The sequence below is a fragment of the Typopeltis vanoorti genome, chromosome 7 (assembly GCF_054136105.1).
Source record: "Typopeltis vanoorti isolate ZY-2024b chromosome 7, IOZ_Tvanoo_1.0, whole genome shotgun sequence".
NCBI classification, from domain to species: domain Eukaryota; kingdom Metazoa; phylum Arthropoda; class Arachnida; order Uropygi; family Thelyphonidae; genus Typopeltis; species Typopeltis vanoorti.
The window spans coordinates 84,726,009-84,749,957 of record NC_143555.1 but is presented as its reverse complement, the minus strand read 5'-3'; the positions used below and the strand labels follow the sequence as shown (position 1 = coordinate 84,749,957).

At 35.7% G+C, this 23,949-nt stretch overlaps 1 pseudogene; it reads right to left on the bottom strand.

Annotated features, from left to right (window-relative positions):
• Positions 1–23,627: 23,627 nt before the first annotated feature.
• On the bottom strand, positions 23,628–23,746 carry LOC150104824 (5S ribosomal RNA; annotated as a pseudogene).
• Positions 23,747–23,949: the final 203 nt, after the last annotated feature.

The following is a 23,949-nucleotide window of genomic DNA, read 5'->3' as shown; positions in this document are numbered from 1 at the left end:
ATGAATTCTAGTAGTGGATGCAGTTATATATATATATATATATATATATATATATATATATATATATATATATATGTGCACACTATTAATATACATCTTAATGATATCTGCTTGAAACATGTGACAAATAAACTAGCATCTCTTTGTTTTTGACAGTGAGTGAGTGAAAGTGTAAGTTCTTGGTTCAGTGAATATACAGCTTTTCCATTGTGTTCAATGAACCAATGCACTTTCAGTTTCAGAGTATGGATCTATATAAATGTAATAATTATATTACAGGCTCTTTCTTCTTTAAACCTGAAATTGCATCAGAGCATTAGATTTTTATATTTTAGCTGTATTTAATGTTTGAAAATATTCATAGAAAAACATGAAACCAACTGAACCATATTTTATTGACTTCTTAGAATCTTCCTTTTTGATGTCCTTATATACAGGAGACTCGCACTCTAACAAACTTTTAGTGACCCAAGAATAGTTTTTTTATAGTAGGTCATCTTCTCTAGTAAATTTTTGTTAACTAAATTGTTGATTTTTGGTAGTTTTTTATAATGAGAGTTTGCTTTATTATTAATTTATGTGTTATGTGTAAACACATAAATATACTTATGAATTACAGAATAGATAAAAATATTAATTGCAGCAGTACGAGCGTAGTAAACACAGATGCCATGCTTGGCATTTTATTTAAACAGTAATGCATTTTATGTCACTTTCACATATATTTCCTTACTACTATCACTTATCAATATGAATTGACTGTTTTGTAAGCATATTATTGTGATCCTATAAATGAAGTGATGACAATGCAATTTTTTCATCATAATTATCATCCCGAGTGGTTAGGCACTTCACAACCATATGCTTGGGAAAGGAGTGTCCTGCATTCGATTCCTGTCGCTGACGTGAGGAACTTAGGATCTTTCTCAGACATTGCCAAGTTAGCCGGTCTTGGGCATGGACCACAGGGTTTTCTCTCCCAGTTTATCTTCTGGGGTTTTTCTTCCCACAACCAGGCAAACCGGCCCCCTGAACACATGCTTCTACAGGTATAGGATACCTCCAGAAATAAGGAGTAACCAACCTGTTCTGTAGGATTTCGGTTCCGAATGCCTACAGGGTAAAATGTGTAGGTCTATGCGTGAGTGTAAATCAGGACAGGAATCATCATCCAATTATACCCATAATCATCATCCAGTATGTACCCTTAATCAGTGAACAGAATATTATGATGGTGCTAATGAAAAGTTTATGTTATTAGTTAAAAACTTTACATCATTATTTACATTTTTTTTTTTTTTCAGTTAGTTTAAATGTTTTAACTGCTTGGAAAAAAATTTAAATACTACAGTGATTGGATGAAATAGTAGCAACTGAGCTACATTAATTTGATAAATCCCTTAGAACAATAGTAACTGAACACTGGTAACACGTGCTAAAATGAAATAAGTTGACTATTATCAGTCTAGAATAATTGCTATCTAGATATTTCTAAGCTTAATATATATACATTTTTTTTTTTTTTTTTGTAATAAAGTGCAATGATTTATTAGTGATAAAGAGAAATTCAGAGCCAGAGGCAAGTGCAGATCAGTGGAATTCCCCTTGTGAGATTACAAAGTTTAGTTGATACACACAACTGGGGATGTATGATAGAAACATAAATTATTAAAGGAGTCTTACAGAATATATGCAGAAGAAATTTTTTAACACATAACAGAAGACAACAAAGAATCACTGTGCAAGATGATCAGGAAGAATGTAAAGATTAGTTTTTTTGGAGAGTGGCAAGTGAATGAAATTGGTTGTCAAAGGTATTCATAAGTGATGTGATTTTTGTCAGTGAATGAATTTAAAGAGAAGTATGATAGGCATTGAATGAATAATGTTTATGCTAGCCTCTTTCAGTAAGTCTTTGGATTATATGGAGTTTACCTGCGTAATAATAATTTCTTCTACTAATATTCAGAGCCAAAAGAAAAAAAAATAGCATTTTTTTTTTTCAGAAGTAATCGTAATTATTATTATTACTATTACTACTACTATGAAGCATCTTGCCCCTTCTTTTAATAATTATAATTATTATTTCAGTTCAATAAGTGATGCAGAATGGGGGAAGCCCTTCTGTGTCACTCATTGCCTACATACCTAGCATGTCTCTTCTTCGCTCTTCAAATAAATTCACTAACAATGCATTCACAACATCCAGTAGTAGCCTATTCTAGACACGTTTATTACACACCACAAGAAGACTGGACCTCACATACTTTCTAATTATAATTTACCAAGATTCCAGGGATGCCCATGAGTTCTCTTGCTGTTTGCTATAAGCTGCAAAATGTCACCTGTATCTATTCTGTATGATCTTCTTACCAAGTTATATGTTTCTGTCATGTCTCCTCTACTCTTCTCATTTGTCTATTTCTCAAACTTTAAAGATCACATATCTTCAATCTCTTCTCATATGTATACAGTTCCATAGGCCAGCTATCATCTTTATTATCCTCTTCTGGATGTTTTCAACTTTCTTTTCATTTCCATAGATCTGAAGCAACCATATCTAAGTATAATATTCAAGATGTGGTGTCTTGTCAAAGCTTTGCGAAGTGGGAGAATAGCCTCCTTATTCCTACAAACCGTTGTTTTCGTAATTACAGTTATCCGATGTGACAACTTGTAGCCCTTAAACTTCATTTCTCTGTCAACCATCACCCCTAGCTCTCTCTCTCTCTTTCTTCACTTAGACCAAATTCCCATCATTATAATACTCTGCAAGCAGTGTCCTCACTCCAAAATGTATAGCCCTACACTGCAGCATTGAATTGACACTCATTATTATTAATTGCCATAGCAGTCTGTATAAACACGCTTCCACAGATGCTGTCAGCTATATTCCTTATCACTCTCCCTAGCTTTGCATTGGCAATAAATAACTAGAAATTAACTTCTGGACTGTGCCAAATATTGTTAATATACAATATTGTCATATAAGTTATACGACAATGCCCAATTGCAGATGCTCGAGTTACTGTATTGGTCGTCCTTCTTCTCTTAGAATCTTTGTACTTCATTCATCACTTTCAGTCAGCTATTCTGTCAGTCAACCACTTTGCTTCCATGTCATAAGTATATATTGCATATTCATCTGTTTTAGCTTGTATAATAATTGAAAGTATTTTCACTTGATTATAAATTAAAGGTGCTGAAAAATTATATTCTTTTAATCGTTTATTCAAGTGTAAGCAAACAAAGACTGCATGAAGTATCTTCACATATATCAGGTTCATATAAATTTTAGGTGCATTATGAAAGACCTCAATAAAGGTTTAAACTGGTCTGGGTAGTGGTCCTCTCATAATGCATAGCGTTATACACACATGAAATGATGTGTGCTTTGCATTATGGGATACTAAGTCACTTAATATGAAGTCATTAGTCTCTATATGCAAGTAACCTAATATCTAGTCATGAAGATACTTCATGTGCAAACTTTATTTGCTTAAACTTGAATAAAGGATTAAACAAGAATATAATTTCTTGTTATCTTTAATATGTATAGTAATCTCCTGTGTGGAATTCTGTCAAATAATTTGTCAAAATCCAGAAGTATCATGATATATCCATTCTCCTATTTAGCATTTTCATTTATTATATAACATGAGCGAATTGTTAAAATGAGATATACCTTTAACAAATCGTGCTGTCTTCTGTAGAGGATCAAAGTGCTGCTTACCTACTTCTAGTTGTGGGCCCCTACCAATCTGTCCAGTACTTTAATGAATACTCCAGGAATACTGATTTGAGACCATTTAGTTCCGTGTTCCGTGTGAGCACTTTATTTTTATTACATGACACCTCCAGGGAGTCCAAGATGAGTTTTCTCATAAGGACTCATCGAGGGGAGGGCACCTACTCTACATCTCTCTCTCTCTCTCCACCCCAACTACAACAAACAGCAACTACATCAACACCATCTACTGCCTACCATTACTACCACTAGTATTTTCACAGACAATCATTCATGCCTACAGCAGATTCGAACCTGCAGCCTTTTGGCTGGAGAGCAGATACACTAACCACTTAGCCAACCAAGCTGGTGACTGGTCTATAACTGATTGCTGAAGAATTATTATATTAGGAAGAATTATTTTGCTCTCCTTCTGCTCATTTCAGTGGAAGATTGGATGAATTGCTTATTCCTTTACCGTCTATGCTGATATCCAATCCAATGGTGTATTTGAATCAAGTGCTTGTAAATTTTGATAGCTTTATTGCTCTAATTCATTCATCTCTATTCTTTTGTTCAGTTCCACCCTCAGCATCCAGAGAGATAATGAGTCTGTCTTGAATGCATTGCTTACTAAAGTGATTACTCAACAACTTAGCTATTTCTTATAGATCTTGTACTTTCTTATCATCAATATCAAGATTATTCTCCTATTGGCATGTTTTATCATTATTATTATTGTACTGTCATACCTTTCCTTGAACCCATTAACAAAGCGCTAACAACTGACTCTGGCAACCAATTCCATTCATTCACAACTCACCAAGCAAAATATCTATTCTTCACGTCTCTACTAACCACACTTTTACTCAACTTACAGGGATGACCTGTTGTTCTGCCTACTCTAGCCAAGTACTGAAACATTTCCCCTGCATCAGTCCTATAAAATCCGTTAAGTAACTTAAAGGTTTCTATCATATCCCTCTCTTTTTTTGCTCATCAGCCTACTTCTGCAATCCACACACCCTCATTCTGTCCTCATAGGGAGCGTTCCACAGACCACTCACCATCTTGGTCACTCGCCTTTGGATCCTCTCCACTACTTCCTCATCCCCAAGAAATCCAGGAGACCAGACCTGAGCACAGTACTTCAGATATGAACATATCAAGAAAAATAACTTCCTTATCTCTACTTGTTAGTATGTTTTTCAATAGCCAAGTAATCTTATGAGCTATCTTAGCACTATGACCGTTAAACTTCAACTCTCTGTCTACCATCATCCCCTTAATCCCAAGCTTCATATATTTTCTGGAGCACAGTTCCATCAATAGTACATGTGTAATCTATTTATCCTAAAATGCATAACTTTACATTTCTCTGCATTAAACTGATACCCATTATCTTTTGCCCATGCTGACAGCCTATTTAAAATCAGCCGCTAAACTCTCCACATTGTCTTAACTCACTATTCCTCTACCTAATTTTACATCATCACAAACAACTGAATATTTCCTTTCAGGTTATTTCCTATATCATTTATGTACAAATTAAACAGTAGTAGTCCTACCACTGAACTTTGCAGCACACCACTAGTCACCAGCTTTTGCCTAGATTCTGCTCCTCCATATACCACTATAAATGAATGCTGTGCCATTGTAATCATATGCTGTTAATTTCTCTTTATTTTAAGTGTCTTTATTTTTTTCTATACTTTATATACCGTTATTCTTAAAATATTTATCTTTATACTTTATTCTAATTAGCTATGCGCGCTTTCTCTCTCTGAATCTTTCTTGCTTATATTATTACGTACTATGTTTATCTACCCTTTGCACAATGAGTCTTATGCCTAAGATACTAGAAAATTTATTTAATTTAGACTGTACCACTAATATCATTTAATTAGCATAAAACTGAATAATACGGCCGGCAGATTTCTCTCTCTCTAACACAAATTCCTTTAATAAAACTTTACACAAATAGTCGTGGTCTATTCTTTTACTTAACTTTACGCTTCAGCTATCTCACTTAGTTTCCTGCTCACAAGTCCGATTTATTTAGGAGCAGTGCAATTGTAAAAATAAACAATCAGGCAGCACTCCTTTAACAAAAAAATCAAAACACATTTTATTTACATTACTATGAAATATACATGAATTAAACAATAGGGAGATTGCTTTCTCTATCCATCTATAAAAATTCTTTAGCACAAATTAGAACCTTTTTACTTTAACATTAATTAATCTCTTTAACTCAAAAACCTATTAGCTCTCTGCTTACAAATGTAACTTATTAAACTCCTAGTTTACTTGCAAAGAGGTTAGAATTATTTTTACAAATTTGATATCAATTACCAACATGCCAATTGACTCTCTTAAGGGCACTTCTTATCACTATTAAACAAAAATCTTAAACATCCTTCTATAACAACTATAAGAGGGAATATACAAAAGTGTGTAACTTACAAAGGCTCTGTATCACACATTCAGTCAAAAGTCTTTCACTAAAAGTTCTATGGCAATTCTTTCATCTCAGATCTTGAGCTTCCTTCAGGAAATTTGGCTTCAGTAGTATCTCATCAGAAAAATAGCGGGCTGTAAACAGCGACCTATGGTACTTATACAGCTCTGGCAAAATGGTGTTCTTCTACAGCTAAAAGAAAAACTTCCTAGTGAAGCTGCTTCCGGTAATTTACATCACCTTTTCTCCTCTGTTTTGGCTCGCCGAAAATGCCTGGATGACTGCTGTCTCAAGTAGCTTGAACTCCAACCTCTAAGAAACTGTAATTGCTGTCAACCGGGACCCCTCTCTGGTCTGGAAGCTTTTTTCCGGCAATTGGAACTTCTCCTTTCGGCAACTCGAAGCTCTGTCTCTCTTGACTGGAACCGGGAAGCCCCTCTCTCTGGCAACTGCTGGAAGTGGGGAGCTCCGTCTGCAGCCTCTGGAAACCCTCTCTCTTTGTCCTAGAAGTCATCTCTCTCTCTCTCTAGCGACGTCTCGAACCAGGATGCTCCCTAAGCTTGGCTCTGTCCCTTTTTATTATGCCTTCTCTGAGACCTCGCATGTAGTTTGTAACCCCCAAAGAACTCGGCATGACTTTTTCATCTTCTTTCAAGTTCGGCCCGCTTTCTGTTCTTATCCGCTTTCTTTTGATTGTAAGTTGCCGGCCATCAGAAAGTTGTTTGAACCTTTCTGACTGACTTCGGAGGTGTTTACGTGCAGAGCTTGTAAGCCTTTCACATACACACAAAATTTCATAAACAACCTTTCTTGTGCCACCATGTAGATCTATTACATATAGCTCTGGCAGCAAAACATTGCCTTGTTTTTTAACACTCTGAAATATTCTTATTAAAATAGTATATACGGTTAACTTCCAAAGAGTTATTTACAAAAATATCTAGTACAAAAACAGAGACAAACAAGTTATTTTTACAACATTCTCATGGGACTTGATCTATGTAAAAAATCGATGCAATGTGCTTTAGAATATTTAAGCTACAATCGAGTTTTTACACCACTTTTTGATATCTGTCCAGCAGCCACCTTCTTATCTACATAACCAGTGTCATATCCATCCCCATTTATTCTAATTTGCATAACAGAGTTCCATGTAGTTTTCAATCAAATGCCTTTACAAAATCCAGTAGAATCATCATGCAGCTATTTCCTTTATCCAGCTCAGATGTCACTCTGTTATAAAAAAAAGTTAGTAAATTACTAAGGCATGACCCTTCACAAAGCTATGTTGCCCCCTCATAGAGTATCAGATTCTTATCCATCCATTCTTGAATTCTGTTTTTGACCATTTTTCTACTACTTTTACCACCACCACCACTCCAGATACTGATTGGTCTATAATTTGCTACTGCAGTCTAAGAACCTCCTTTATGCAATGGAATTAATTGCCTTCTTTCCACTCCCTTGGAACTCTACCAGAGCTAAGACTTAAATTAAAAAGTCTAGTTTAGCTGACTTCTTTTCATAGTCTGATTTTGCATTAGTCGTCATGGCTGTTACTCTCCTGGTCTGCTGTTTGTACTGCTCCTGGGGCTCATCATGACCTTTATCTTGGTGCTGGATCTGCAACATTTTTAGTTTTTATGCTTCTCTTGCTTTAATGTTTTGTTCATCCATTTAGTTCCCATGTGATTTGTTCTCCTGACTCTGGGATGGGGGGGTTAGTTAGATATAGCTTCGTTTTGACTACTATCCACACAGCATTCCTCTACTACTATGCAGTTTCTCATTCCAGAACACCACTACAAGCTGCTCAGTTTATTATAATTACCATCCTTATAGTTACACATTATTATTATTATTGCACTCTCGATGGAGTTGACAGACTCATCATGGGAGGTTCATTCAACTGACAACATATTTATCATACCCAGTCTTAAAATCCTTAACACTCCATGCATTAATTTGCACACATTCTGCTAATGTGTTCCATTCATTGACAGTCTCCATGTAAAAAATCTACTCCTCACACCTCTCTTCACCACACTCTTACATAATTCCAGGGATGACCTCTGATTTTTCCCTCTCTCGCCTTCTACTCCTTTATAATCTCATCTGGTTAATCTGATTAAATGCTCTCACTAACTTAAATGTGTCTATCATATCACCTCTTTTCCTTGTATCCACCAAACTCTGCAATCCACATTTTTTCAACCTCTCTCCATAACCAGTAGTCCAAAGTCCCAATATTGTCTTAGTCATGCCTCTGGACCCTCTCCAATGTCTCCACATCACATGTTCGGAATCAAATTGTGTTGTCTTTTTACATCGTCGCCTTAGTGGTCTACTACTACAAAATACAGATTCTGTGTCAAATTGTGCTGCAATTAATTTTAGCTTTCTACAATTTCTTCAGTAACGAATTCTCCATGCTTGCTATGCAAGCTCATTAATTGAGAAAGAAGTAATATTTATTTGTTAATAAATGCATGCATTTATAAGCATTCTGTTTAAGCTTTTATTTTTGTAGACAGAAGGTGTCTTAAGCTTGCGCGGCAATAATTGAGCTTTGCGTTGTGCATCGAAGGCCGATGCTTGCTCGTCTAGTCAAAGCTACTTTGGCTTGCTCGGTTGTAGGAGCTTCCAGGTCCTTGCTGCAGCACTGTGATTTCATGTGCATGCATAGCCATTTCCGCTCCCTTCACATCGTTTTAAATACAAGGCCACATGCAGTCAAAGTAGCTCTAGCCAGTAAGCTTCAGCCAGCCTTTACAAGTGTGTGTTGCTTGGGAAAATTAAGTTACAACCAACTTTTTATGACCAATTCATAAAGAAGAACCGTAGGGTAGAATTTGTATTCAAGTAGCTAAATTGAAAAAGATAGAATATCATTTGTAAAATAAATGTTGTATTTGTATGATTAAATGTACATAAATTTCTAAATATATAGTTTTAAATGGTCAGTAATTCATTATTCCGCTAATCAGACTTCAGCTACGCCTCTCACTCCCTGAACAATAACAAGAGCAAGGGTGAATTTCAAGACCAGCATTCGCCCTTGAATTTCTTTGAAAGTTTCATCAGACCTATAATCATTTAAAAATTGATTTAGATCATTCAGTGCATCTAAGTAAGGAGATTCATTGATGAAGACTGCAGTATTTTGCTGACAAAATTCACTTTATTTAAAATATCATACCAAATCTTTGGCGCCTTTACTATCCTGGCGCCTGTGTGCGTCGGACATATTGCACATATGGCCGGCATGCCCCTGCATCATCAGCAAATAACTGAAGATCCCTGGTCAATCTACATGATATGTCATTTACAAACAAGTTAAACAGCAGAGACCCAAAAACAGAATGCTGGGGTGCACCTCTGGTTACCCCCCCTTTTTTTTTGAGACACAGCTCCATCAAACACAACCTGCTGGTATTGTTCAGAGAGCCAATATCTGATTCATCTAACCAATATACTATCTATTCCCATCCTCTGCAGATTTTGGAAACATTACTAAGAGCTTGTATACAGAAATGGGTTAACAGATAATCTACTTTGCAATGAACAGCATTGGTTTACTGAGGGAAGGTCATGTTTCAGCAACTTGCTCATGTTTTATAATAATGCACAATTAAGTTAGACAATAGGCAATGGATATAGAATGATACATTTAGACTTTGTGACAGGATACAGTATGGAAAATCGTTGCATAATGGATTCAGTATGGAGACTGGAGAATATTTGAATATGGATTAAATTATAAAATATTAGCATGGATAAGGGATGGCCGACTGACAGATATCAAAAAGTTGTATATGGAGGACGTGAGTCTGCAAGATTTAAGGTGACGGTGATGTACTACAGGGATCAGTTCTTGGTCTGTTATTCAGTCTTGACATCAATGAAATTGGGAAGGATTTGACAGATGACTCCCTCGATGAGTCTAAGGACTCCTTGTAGTTGCCCGTAATAATAACAATAATGACATATAGCTGTTTGTTGATGCAAAGTGAGGGAGGGTAATTAGGAATTCAACTGACATGTGGTACTTGCAGAATGATTTGTAGGCATGTGAAAATATTAGTTCAATGTAAGTAAATGTAGCATGCACTTTCGTGTAATGAGATATCTAATGTCATATTATATTGATGGGAATATGATAGAAGAAACAGACTAGGGATCTTGGAGTTTTAGTAAATAGGAATTGAAGTTCAAAGGTCATATAGCAAAGATTGCAAAGACAACTCTCAGGATAATTGCAATGCGGAAACAAACTTAGTTTGTTTCAGCATTGCAATTATCCAGTTAGTGCAGTAGTGTGAATGAATTCAAGAACAGGCAAGACAGCTGTTATGGGTCATATGTGACCTCCCTTAATGATTATCTGACTCTGGAAGTCTCTTTTAATAATAATAATAAAAAAAATTGGAGCTGTTAATCTCTGCACTTTACTTTATGTAGATGTTATACTATTAAATAAATCCATTACAAGTATATTAAGGATGTCTTAACAAAACTGAATAACTATTGTAACAAATTTTAATCAAAATCAACAATAAAAAGACAAAGGCTAAGGTACAAAAAAGAACACCGAAAACATCAGTTGCACCCTGAATAAAGAACCAGTAGAGCAAGGGAAACATTTCAGTTATTTAGGCATGATGTTTACTAAAGATGGCAAATTAAATATAGAAATAGACAACAGAATTAGAAAAGTGCTTATATTGGAGAGTCATCTGAATACATTTATATAAAATAAAAGAGAAATTAATTAAAACACTTAAACTATCTGTATACAAGACAATATTCAGATCAATTTTAACTTATGGATCTGAGTTAAAATTGATCTTGAACAAGGGTTAGAAATAAAACAGGTGATCAAAGACAAATATGAGCTTTCTGAGAAAGATCAAGTGAGTAAAAGATGTAATCACTGGCAGAATCTGATTAAAAAAGAAGATTTTAAAAGGAACTTGGCATTGTTATCACCTGGGACTGTGTTAACAAAGCTAATTGCAATATGGTCACTTAATCAAACTGGTAGAGGAAAGGTTAGCAAAACAAGTTTCATGCCAGTGTGGCACGAAAAAGAACCAAAGGAAACCAAGATCTTGGTGGACAGATGTAGTTAGAAGAGACTGAGAAGGTTAAAATATAAGATTTGACAATATTTAATTTCTGACAGATAAGGAACTAATTTATAGGAAAATTGTTGATAGGAAGTTAGTAATAATGTAAGCCTTTCTAGGCTTACATTATTACTAACTTATCAGTATCTTATCATGTGTACAAGATACACATGATAAGATATTTCATGTGTATAAGATAAGATGTGTACAAGATTTACACATGATAAGATATGTGTACAAGATACTTATTTTGTACACATTCCTGATGTGTACAAGAATCAGGAATTTCATGCTGATGATTTGAGGGACAACTGCTTTGTGCCCTTCTTCTTGTGTTTGATTACATTAAATATAAAATTTGTTTTGCTTTCTGCTCCCAAAGAACTGCTATTAGGTTGCAGGTTGCACAAGTAAAAACTACAAGCAACTGTTATCATGGCTTTAGGGAAGCCTGTGGCAACAGTGTCCTGCCATATGGAACTGTCGCAAGATGAGTCAGTGCATTTCATTCAGGATAAAATCACCCAAATCATAATTGCTGCAGGACGACCTGCCATTTCAGATGAACATGTTGAGCTTGTTCAGAGACTCCTTGTGGTTGCTCAGTGATGAGCTGTATGACAGTTAACTCAGGAAACTGGGATAAACCATCAATTGTGACGCTTCTAGATTCAGATGGAATAATAGAAGTTTCGATTATGTACTAAAAATTATGCAGATATCATACAGATGGAATTCTACTTTTCTATTTCATTAAAATAATCATATAAAACTGCGTGAGTATTGTAATCTAGTGTGCATTATTTATAATACAAATAATGTTCTTCTGTTATCATAAAAGTATAAGTAACAATATTTATGGCACATCCTAAAAGAGAGGCTTGGTATGTGCAAAATTTCAGCTCATTGGGTTCTACACAGTGGCGGCCGGTGAAAATTTTAAGTGTGTGTGTGGGGGGGGGGGATGCTGCATATATATAAAAAAAAAAAAAAAAACACTTTTTTTTCCTAATCAGTAACGAATTTATTAATAAATAAATTCGCATATTAAAAATTGCTTTATTAAAAATATTTCATCCTCACCACGAACAAACACCAATAATAAAAGTTTCATATCAATAGCAATGACAAGTGCAAACGAATATCGCCATTAGATCACAGTGCATTTGTTTCGTGTAACGATAATTGAAAAAATATTATTCTTTTCATATTTTCAACAGTGACACCCGTCATAATTCAGCCTTGTATCTATGATAAATAAATAATTATATGTTATTTTAACAAAATAAAATAAGATTTACAAAAAATATTCACCAGGCACACGCACCAATAATAAACGTTTCATATCTCACAGAAATAAGGCACATAAGCTTACTAAAAATACACTGCCGTTTGAGCAGTCACAGTTAGGAATGACGTAACGTGCAATGACAAGAGCAAACGAATATCAACGTTAGATTGCAGTGCATTTGTTTTGTAATCTAAAGCGTTAATCGAACAATTCCAATTATTAACTATTCAATCAATATCAAAACATAAGCTGTAATCTTTAACATGTTGTACTGCATTTATATAATGTTGTAAGCATTGTTATTATTTATAAACACAAACAAAATTTAATTTTTGCATTTTTTCCTTGGGGGTGCTGCAGTGTCGCAGTGCTTATGCACGGGCCGCCACTAGTTCTACATCACTTGACTGAGATTCAAAAATGGAACATGTACACACAGTTGCTGGCCTTCATCTGGAACAATACAAAAGTGAAGGGGATGCATTCCTGATTCGTATTGTAGACATTGATAGAACTTGGGCAAGGGTTTATGAGTTGAACTGAGGAGACAGTTCAATGAATAGCACCATTCAGGATCACCCTGTCCAAAAAATCTTTGCCAAGAAACCCTGCAAAGTTAAAATCATGCTGATAGTCACTTATAATTCAAGGTGTCATTCCTCATCATACCGTGCCCCCCCCCAAAGGGCAAACTGTTAATGCACAGTACTATTGACAATTGCTGGAGCACCATTTACATCTGGCTTTAAGGAGAAAACAACCACATTTTTTCATAGGTTCTTCACCTTGTTTGTTACATGACAATGGACGATGTTATGTGACACAATTGGTAATAGAGATGTTGAACAGGTGGCAATGGGAAGTATTGAAATATCCCCCATATTCACTGGATAGGAGTCCTTGCAACTTTGGCTTCTCCAAAATGAAAGAACCCCTGAAAGAGGTCTGTGGTTTCATGATGTGCAAGAGGTTCTTCAAGCAGTAGGTCAAACTATCACTGATATCAATAGGCAGTATTGCTGATGGTATCCAACAGCTCCCACAAATTGAGAAACAGGTGCAAGACATGGCAGGAGATTACATGAAGGGATGTAATTGTATACTCTTGATAAATAAACTATTTTACATTTTGTGTACATGTTGTGCAAATATTGTTACTTATACTTTTATGATGATGGTTTGAACCTAAGAACATTATTTGTATTTGAATGCAGCTAGATTACAATACTCACTTAAACAGTTTTGTATGAGTATTTTAATAAAATAGAAAAGTAGAATTTCATCTGTATGATGTCTGCATAATTTTTAGTACATAATCAAAACTTCTATCATTCCATCTGAATCCTAGCTGTGTCACAATTTCACTATTACCATCTGATTAATAATTCTGAGAGCACTTGGTTACAAAAAAAAAAAAAAAAAAAAAGATCTCATCATTGAAATATTGCATCTTAAAAATGCTCCATACATTTGCTGTGAAAAGTTGGATTAGGTGTATAAGTGTGATGAATACTAATGAGTGAGGATTAGATATTTTTACATAGAGAGTGTGTATGAGTGGAATGCATACAATGTGGATGAGGTAAAGATACAGTATAACAGACATGTTACTGGTTGAAGGGCCTCTGACCCTTTGAAGAATAGAGATCTAGTTTTGGAATTCTGTTTAGGTCATGAACATTTGTAAGGGTTTTCAAAACCTTTCATGTGTGGGAGTCACGTTTATTTTTTTTTTAATGTGACTCCCACATGTGAAAGGTTTTGTAAGCCTATAGTACATTAATGCCATGGGTGTGCTAAGGATTTTTTTTTTTTCTTAATTTTTATAATTTTATTTGTATATTTTTATTCATTTTTTTACCTGGTCCAGAAACCTGCTCTGGAAAGCATGGAACTTTTTCAAGGCAGTGTGTGTGGTAAGTGTGTGGTAGCCTCATACCAGGCAATATACTTAATCTCTCACCACTTGATTTCATGTGGAATTAGCAGGTTTTTCAGTTCCATGGCATCATTGACAAAGTAGCCAATCTACTCAACATATAATTGGCAGGCATTACAGATAGGATTAACAACTCCATTATCTTAAATAATATTTATATATATAACAAAAAATGCAAGTTGCTTGACCATAATAGGTGACTGGATTTAGTATGGTAAATGAAGATAATATAATACTGGTTAAGCAGGATATCTTGCATTAATGCTTCTGACTTTATGGAGGTTTGTTAATAATAATCAGAAGTATACTAAAAGTGAAATATTCCATTTTAATTCTGCTCTGAATATGACAACCTGAATGCAAAACCTTTTTTTTTTTTTTCAGTAATCTGCTTTCATCAGACATTATATTCATCACTGTGACGGTCACATGGCTGTGTCTAAGCAACCGCCACTCACTCCTGAGACTTCAAGTGGAGAAGGCATAGATGAAGACCAGCCATCTAGAGGGGGTGAGTAATACATTCAAAAAATTAGTTCAGATTTTCATACATCTTAATTAGAACTGAAGCAAATCAGAAAGAGCATCTTGGGTGGTCCAAATTTAACCTTTGAATCCAGGTAGTGTTTTTATTTCTAAAATAGTTTAGTGTGATATTTGTTTTCAATCTATATCTTTTTTTTAATGCAAACCTAATAGAAACTCAGGTGAGTTACAATGATCTATTAATGTGTGATCTCATTGGGACATAAATAAATATAGCATCGTTTCAGGAGTCAGATTATATGCTCGTCAACTCAAGAATCAGTTGACTGAGGGTGTCATTACTCAATCAGATAATCAAGTGATCAATATTCTGTGTTTCTTTAGCAGATGCTTTGTAAACAAGAACCTTCCCATTCACCACTAGGCTACAGTAATTATTTCATGTTTTGCATTCAGCACTGCAGCTAAGCAAAGGGTTGTCTGTATAGCATTTGCTAAGAAACACGTAATCCATGTTCTTGTTAGACAGTTGACCACCCTATGCAATAACTTATCTATTAAGGTACAAGAGTAGCTAATCTGTTCCATCTCAAAGAAGTAGATTTGATCACTTTCATTTCTAAGTCTTTAAAAAAAAAATTTGTTTCTTATTTTTAAGGAGACAGTATAAGTAAAGAAATAGTTTATTTTCACTTTCAAAATTTAATAGGTAGATTTTTCCAGTATATACTTACATATTTTTGTTAGATGAAATCCTAGCATGCCTTCAGATTTATTCTTCATACAATTTTATAAAATTGTATATATACAACTATAAAATTATAGTTGCATATAATTTTATATACAACTATAAAATTATAATATACAACTATAAAATTGTATATTATAATATTTTAAAAAATTTAATTTGATATAATTGAAAAATATTTGAACATAAACTTTCAAATAAGAAACTAATTACAAAATTGACAGAAATATTAACATTACCTAAGCATTGTATATTGTCACTTAAAAAACCAGCTTGGACAAAAAAAAAAATTGACTGTGATATTATTTTTAATACACAATTGAATGCTTTTTTTTTTTTTTCAGTTGTTACAGCTTTTACTTGTAACTTTCATCTTCGGTTCCAACACCAATCACTTAGCAGTTAACCAGTTCACCCTGAAAATTGACCTGACCAGGTTGTGATCTGTGGAATGCAAACTGGTTTTATGTGCCACTTAACATATGATGTCATACACCTCTGCAAACAGATGACCAAAGCAGATATAAAAATATTATTGGCATTTTAAAGGCTGGATAATTAGATTATGGGACTAGTTCTTCATAGTACAGAGGGAGAGAGGGTTGTCACTTGCATGGATTCTCAAAAAAAATATAATAAATTAAAAAATAATAATAATAAGTAGCAAATTATTTCAGATTTAGCATGCGGTGATCTGTAATATTTGAAAGGTAAGGGTGCATAATTAAATTATGTATTACATTCATAGATAAATAACTTCATCAAATAGAACTAGAATCATCATGCTTATTGAAAACTGACAAAGTCATCTGCAATTTAGCATTATTCATTTAAATGTTTATATAGTTTTTCATGGTGAATGAAGAGGAATAGGTTGGTTTTGAGAAGCTGAATATTACAATTAATAACATTAAATGCAGGAAATTTGAATTTTGGAAAGTTTGATAGTTGAAATTTGAAAAACAGAAGCATATATATCATAAGTATAATACCTAATTATTTCAGCTTAGAATAGTTTTTGATGTAATTAAATAATATCCACAATTATAGACAGTTTTAAAACTGCATTGAAAAAGTTTCGCACTTAAGTATGAAAGATATACACAAGTAACTAAGGGTTAACTGATTTTATATAGGTGTCAGAATATTATATATATATATGTGTGTGTGTGTGTGTGCATGTATGCGTGCACATACACACATTACGCATTACACACATATACACACATTACATGCACATTTGCGTAATGTGTATATGATTCGTGTATTGTATATATGATATGATTATCTTCAGTATATTCCAGTGGTGGCTGGTGAAATTTTAAGTGGGGGTGCTGCCTATACAAAATAAAAAAAAATAATAATTAATTTTTTCCTAATTAGTAACCAATTTATTAATAAATAAATCTATAGATTTATTAATAAATAAATGCCTATACAGAATAAAAAAAAATTATTTATTTTTATTATTCTGTATAGGCAGCACCCCCACTTAAAATTTCACTTATTGTGAAATTTTCATTTATTGTCATTCTATTTATTAATGAATGGTCAATGAGTTCAAAGAGTGGTATGATAGACTTTGTGTTTCTAGGAAGGATCTCCCAAGATTAGTCTATTGACTCCATGGAGACCTGAATATAATAATAATAATAATATGCACAAAGACTTAACTTATATACACATATTAGTGTGTATAACTTTAACATAGTATTTAGTCATTATTGTTACTACAATTTGGTGCCAGTTTAGTGAAAAGGCTCACTGAAGAGGTTCATATAATTGCTACACTCTCATCAGTAGTGCATTATGGTATCATAGCAGTGGTGTCAAATAGAGGTACACCAATTTCTATTAATGAAATAAAAACAAAATCAGCAGAAAGACATTTTATTTTTTATTCATAGAAATACAGGTAGAAAACAACAAAATAATTACATTTGTTCTAACTAACTTTTAGTTGAGAATATTGTTCAGTTATATTAGCATAATCTGTTTTATTATAATTTCTTTTCAATAAATAATTATCAAATTTTAAGTTTTTCTTGACCAAAATTGTTCCTGGAATTTGTTTTTAACTTCAGTAAAGTATGGTAACAGTACTTTTGGCATTTGCCTTTAAAACTGTACTGACAAAAATATTTTCAAAATTGTTCTGCAGTTGGAAATGATGAATAGGAAAATTTGTACAACTTCATCTTTAAAAATATTGACAGTGATATTTCTACAGTAAGTGTCAAAATGTATATTAAATTTAGTTTCTGATAAATTAAAATCTGTAAATGTTTTTTCATATCTGCCATGCAACATGTATCTGTGGTGAAATGTGATAGATACGTTTGTGAAGAGATCGAACAGGAGACAAGAGAAGGCATGGATTAAGTAAAAAGCACAATATTTTCTTAGATTATAAGATAACGAATGCAAAAAAGACTGAAGCAATGAAAGCTAGTGTTAATGAAAGAAATTGAAATGGAATGAAAGCTAGTGCTGAGAGAAAGTGAAAGAATGTGAGAATGAATAAGCGAAAGGAAGTGATATGGGTATGAAAGGAAGCATGAATGAGGAAATCTAAGTAAGATGCAGCAGGACAAGAAGTAACGAGATTACAGGAGGAAGAGTGAAGTTGCTGGAATGCAAGATTTTAAGAAAGAGTTATGCAGAATGAAAAATGAAATGAGGAGTATGCAGACCGATAACAGAAAATTGTATATTTTCTGATATCAGTCAGTTCAATGTTGCAAAGTGTAAGGTTTTGAAATTTGGTGAGCAATGATGGGATGCAAAGTATACACTTGGTGGAGAAACTTTAAAGGCAATAGAGGAGATGAGAGATCTGGGAGGGCTGGTGGTGGTGGTGGGCAAGGACCTGAAATTCAGGGGAAACATTGCACAAGTTGTGAAGATGCCACGTTGGATATTGACAATGAAGTGGAGGACCCTGACATGCAGAAATAAAGATTATCAAGGCCATTGTATAAGGCCTTGATCAGGCTTCATATGGATTATTATGCACAGATTTTGTTGCTGATGAGGATATGTTAGAAAGGGGTCCAGAGAAGTTTCAAAGGTGGTCAGTGGTCTGGTCTCTGGAATGTGGAGTACAAGGACAGATTGAGAGAATGTAAATTGCAAAGCCTTATGAATAGGAAGGGGGTAAGGATACGATTGAGACACACAAACTAGTCAGGAGTTGTTATATGGTTGACACGGAAGAGATTTTTCATAAAATGAGAGGGGGGGATAGAACTACAGCCATTGCTAGAAACTGTATAAGGAGAGTGTGAGCAGAGGAGTGAGAGAGTAGGTTCTTTGCATGGAGAGTGGTTGGTGGGTGGAATGCATTGCTTGAGTGTGTTGTGAATGTAGACACATTGAATCAGTTTAAAGCACGTTGAATGAGCATTGTGTGGGATAGCATGCATCTTCCACAATGAGTCTCTGACTCCATGGAGGTTAGATGCTAATAATAATAATATAATTGACATAATTATTATTATTATTCAGGCCTCATGGAGTCAAAAGACTCATCGTGGGAGATTGACATAACCTATGAACATATAGTCTGTCAAGACTTATCGAGGGGAGGTCCCCCCCCCCAAGAAACACAAAGTCTATCATACCACTCCTTAAATTATTGACCATTCTCGCTCTCACCACTCCATCAGGCATTGCATTCCACGGTTCAACCACCATCCATGCAAAGAAACCACTCCTCCCCCTCTTTCTCACAGTTTCCTTTCGTAACTTCCAGGGATGGCCTCTTGTCATCACTCCTTCCCACTGTTCAACCAAGCGAAAGAACTCCCCAGTGTCAACCCAGTGTCAACCACCACTCAACAGTTTAAAAGTCTCAATCATATCACCTCTCCTTCTTCTATCCACCAAACTCTGCAGTCCACATTCCTTCAGCCGATCCTCATAACTATCCTTGTACAGTCCTGAAACCATCTTTGTCATCCGTCTTTGTATCCTTTCCACAGTTAATTTATCCTCTTCAAATCCTGGGGACCAAATCTGAGAACAATAGTCTAAGTGTGGTCTGATCAGAGACTTATACAACGGAATGATAACCCTTTTATCTTTGCAGGTCAGCTTCCTTCACAGTATTGCAGAAATCCTCTGTGTTACCTTCACCACCTTTGCAATATGTCCCCTAAATTTCAGGTTTCTATCAATCATCAACCCCAGATCTCTTGTCTCTCCTACTTCCTCCAGTATAACTCCTTCCATAGAGAATGCAGCATCCCATCGATGTTTTCCAAAGCTCAAGACCTTACATTTTGCTGCATTAAACGGACATCCCCATTCATTTGCCCATCTATCTAGCTTATTCAAATCCTCTTGCAGGGCCACCACATCTGCACTATTACTAATAATCCTTCCCAGCTTTGCATCATCCACAAACAACTGAATATCCCCTTGCAATCCACTGGCAATGTCATTGATATAAAGGTTAAACAATATAGGTCCTAGTACTGAGCCTTGTGGGACCCCCACTTGTAACCTTCTGCCTCCTTGAAACTGCTCCACCATACACAACTCTCTGATACCTATCAGACAGCCAATCCTAAATCCAGTTGACCAATCTGACATCCAGACCCATGTGCTCCAACTTAAATAGCAGCTTATCATGTGGCACCCTGTCAAATGCCTTCACTAAGTCGAAGAAAATTGCAGTACTGTATATGCCTTTCCCTCATCTAATGCTCTTGTAACTTTATCATAAAAGGCTAGCATATTGTTAAAACAAGAGCGCCCCCTTCACAAATCCATGTTGACGCTCATAGATAATATTACCCTCATCTGCCCAATGCTGTATACGGTCCCTCACTACTTTCTCCAAGATCTTAACAGCTACTGATGACACACAGACTGGCCTATAATCAGACACTTCCAGTCTGTTACCACCCTTATGCAATGGCACTATCTTACCTTCCTTCCATTCCCTGGGCACTTTTCCCGCAGTCAGCTTTCATTGAAAAGCCAAGTTAAAGGCACTGTCAGTTCCCTAGCACATTCTCTCAAAACTCGTGGTGAAATACCATCCAGTCCCACAGCTTTACTGACATCCAGAGTACTCAGTATTTGAAACACACTCTCCTTCTGTACCTCTAAACCTCGAACCAGCCCTATCCCTCTAGCATTAAAACTGACTCCTCTAGGATGAAATACTCCAATAAGGTGTTCATTGAACAATTCCAGTATGTCCTCTGCATCAGTCACTCTATTCCCATTTTTATCCCACAATATCATTCTTCCACAGTCATTTCTCCTCCTACTGGACACATAGCTAAAAAATTCCCTAGGATTTTCTTTGGATCTTAGGGCCAATCTCCTCTCATATTCCAGTTTCGCTTTCCTTACCACACGAGTCACTCTTCTGGCCTGTGTCTTATATTCTTCATGCATCTTCTCTTCACCTGTCTCCTTATATCTCTTCCATAGCCTCTTTTTTGCATGCAATTCCTGTTTAATATTGTTTGTCATCCACTTTACTCCAAATTGTGTCCTCTTCTTCACTCGTGGTATACAACTTACCATTGCTGCTAACAAATATTCTTTCATAATAATCCCATGCACTAATGATATCCCGGCCTTCCAATTCCTCCCTCCATGAAACTTCCCCAAGTTGACGTCTTAAACTATTATAATCACCTGTCTTATAATTCCGCATATGTTCCCTTCTCTTTGATACTCCTGCATGTCTATTCATTTTCCAAGACCATATAGTCACTCTCCCCAACTGGTGGGAGAGATGTTATCTCAGTTATTATCAACTCTTCTATACTATAACTAAATTCAAAACTCTTCAACCTCTTGTTCCCTCTGTTACATGTTGCCTAAGACATTTGTCCTTCAAGAATTCTAGAAATTCCATTCCCCTATTGCTACATGCATCTTCCTCTCTCCAATGTATACTACTGCAGTTAAAATCTCCCATTACAATCATTTTTCTTGCATTTGCCAAACTTAACTATCTAAACATCGCCTGGTCCCCATTCTCTGTGCTCCTGGGTTTGTAGCAACACCCCACTAAATATCCTGTCTTGCCTACCTCTGCCTCACACCATATGCTCTCAAAATCATTTGTCTCACTTTCTTCCAAACCTCCACTCTTAGAGGACATAGATCATCACTTATCATGAGCAGTACCCCATCACCACGCTTTCTCCTCCTATCCTGACAAAAAATGCTGTACCCACAACTTCTATTCCTGTTATTATATCCCCTTCTGTTAACCACATCTCAGTGATCCCAATAACGTTTGGCCAGGCTGATGCTATCTGTGCCACCAATTCCTCTCCCTTATTCCAGATACTCTTGGCATTAGTATAAAGCATAAAAATGCCATTGTTTCTATACCCAGCATTATCCCCTCTAGACTCCACTGGGCTCAGTGTTACCTGATGTCGTCTCCCTTCTCCCAAGTATCCATTCCCACAAGAGGCCACCCCTGCTATCAATCCTCCCTAGGACACACTGACTCGTTCAGAACAGCAATCTCTCCAGATGCCTATGTCCTTCCTTATTCAAATGTAAGCGGTCTCTTGCATACAATTCCTCTCTTTCCTCAAACGCACTCCAAGCATCCACATATACCAGTCCTCTCTTGTCACACATTCTCGCTATTATGCCATTCAATATCACCACTCTTCTGCTCAGCTCGTCATTATCATACCTAGGCAACACGCACACTATTTTTCCTCTCTCTGTCTTCTTCTTCTGTACAGCCTCAAGCAAAAATCTCATATCTCTCGCTGCCTGACTTACATTACCACGCAAGTCATTTGTTCTTACCATCACAATCATCTCGTCCACCCTTTCACCTCTCTTAATTGCCATAGCCACCCTTTCTATTGTTCCTCCTGGCAAACACTCTTCACGCATCCTATCTTGAACACCATGGATCATTGAGTCGCCATACATTATACCGCTTACCATTCCCTCTCTCCTATTGTTTCCATTCTCTTCTCTTCTTTCATTCCCATAGGTCTCTCTCATTCCCTCTCCTCTACTGCTGTTCTCTCTTCTAGCATTCCCATACCTCTCTCTCCTACTGTTTCCATTCTCTCCTCTTCTAGCACTCCCATACATCTCTCTCATTCCCTCTCTCCTACTGTTTCCATTTTCTCCACTTCTAGCACTTCCATATCCCTCTCTCATTCCGTCTCTCCTACTGTTTCCATCCTCTCGTCTTCTAGCACTCCCATACATCTCTCTCATTCCCTCTCTCCTACTGTTTCCATTTTCTCCACTTCTAGCACTTCCATATCCCTCTCTCATTCCGTCTCTCCTACTGTTTCCATTCTCTCCTCTTCTAGTCTTTTGTCTGCTAGCATTCCCATACCTCTCTCTCATTTCCTCTCTTCTACTGTTTTCATTCTCTCCTCTTCTAGCACCCCCATACCTTTCACTCATTCCCTCTCTTCTACTGTTTCCTTTCTCTCCTCTTCTAACACTCCCAAAATTCTCTCTCTCCTCTACTCTGATTTGGCTTGCATTTATCTCTTCCATTCTCCTAATCTTATCTTTCATACTTCTGCTCTCATTCACAAGACATTCCACCTCCTCTTTCAGCTCATCTATCTCCCTCTGCAGGTCAGTCACCCTTAATCTAAATTCACTCTCCCAAACAAAACCATCTCCTAAACTCTCACAGTCACTCACACCTTCCACACTATCAACTGTTATTTTCTCATTCATATATATATATATATATATTTTGTTTTACATTCTCTCCTATCACACTACTTGTCTTCCTACATTCATTCCCCGTTCCTGGAGCAACAAGGTCGGATATTGATATTTCGAATGCACTTATTTCCTCCCACAAAATAATTAACGCCAGCAGCACCAAGGGTTCCCAGGTGGGAACCCTACCAAGTACTAACTGGACTCAGGTTTGCTTAACTTTAGTGATCAGACAAGAACTGGAGCTTCCAAACCGATGTGGCTGCTGACACATTAGAACTTCAATATTGGAAGAGCCTCCTATAAGTATAAATTTAAATATTACATCAGAGCCTATATTTAAAAATGAAATAATGAATGTAATAGAGAAAAATGAAAAGTGGAAAGGCTTCTGGCAGTGATAATTTAGCAACAGAAATGCTTAAGAGTAGTAAAGAAATTGCTGCTGATAAACTGTAACTGATCTTTAACAA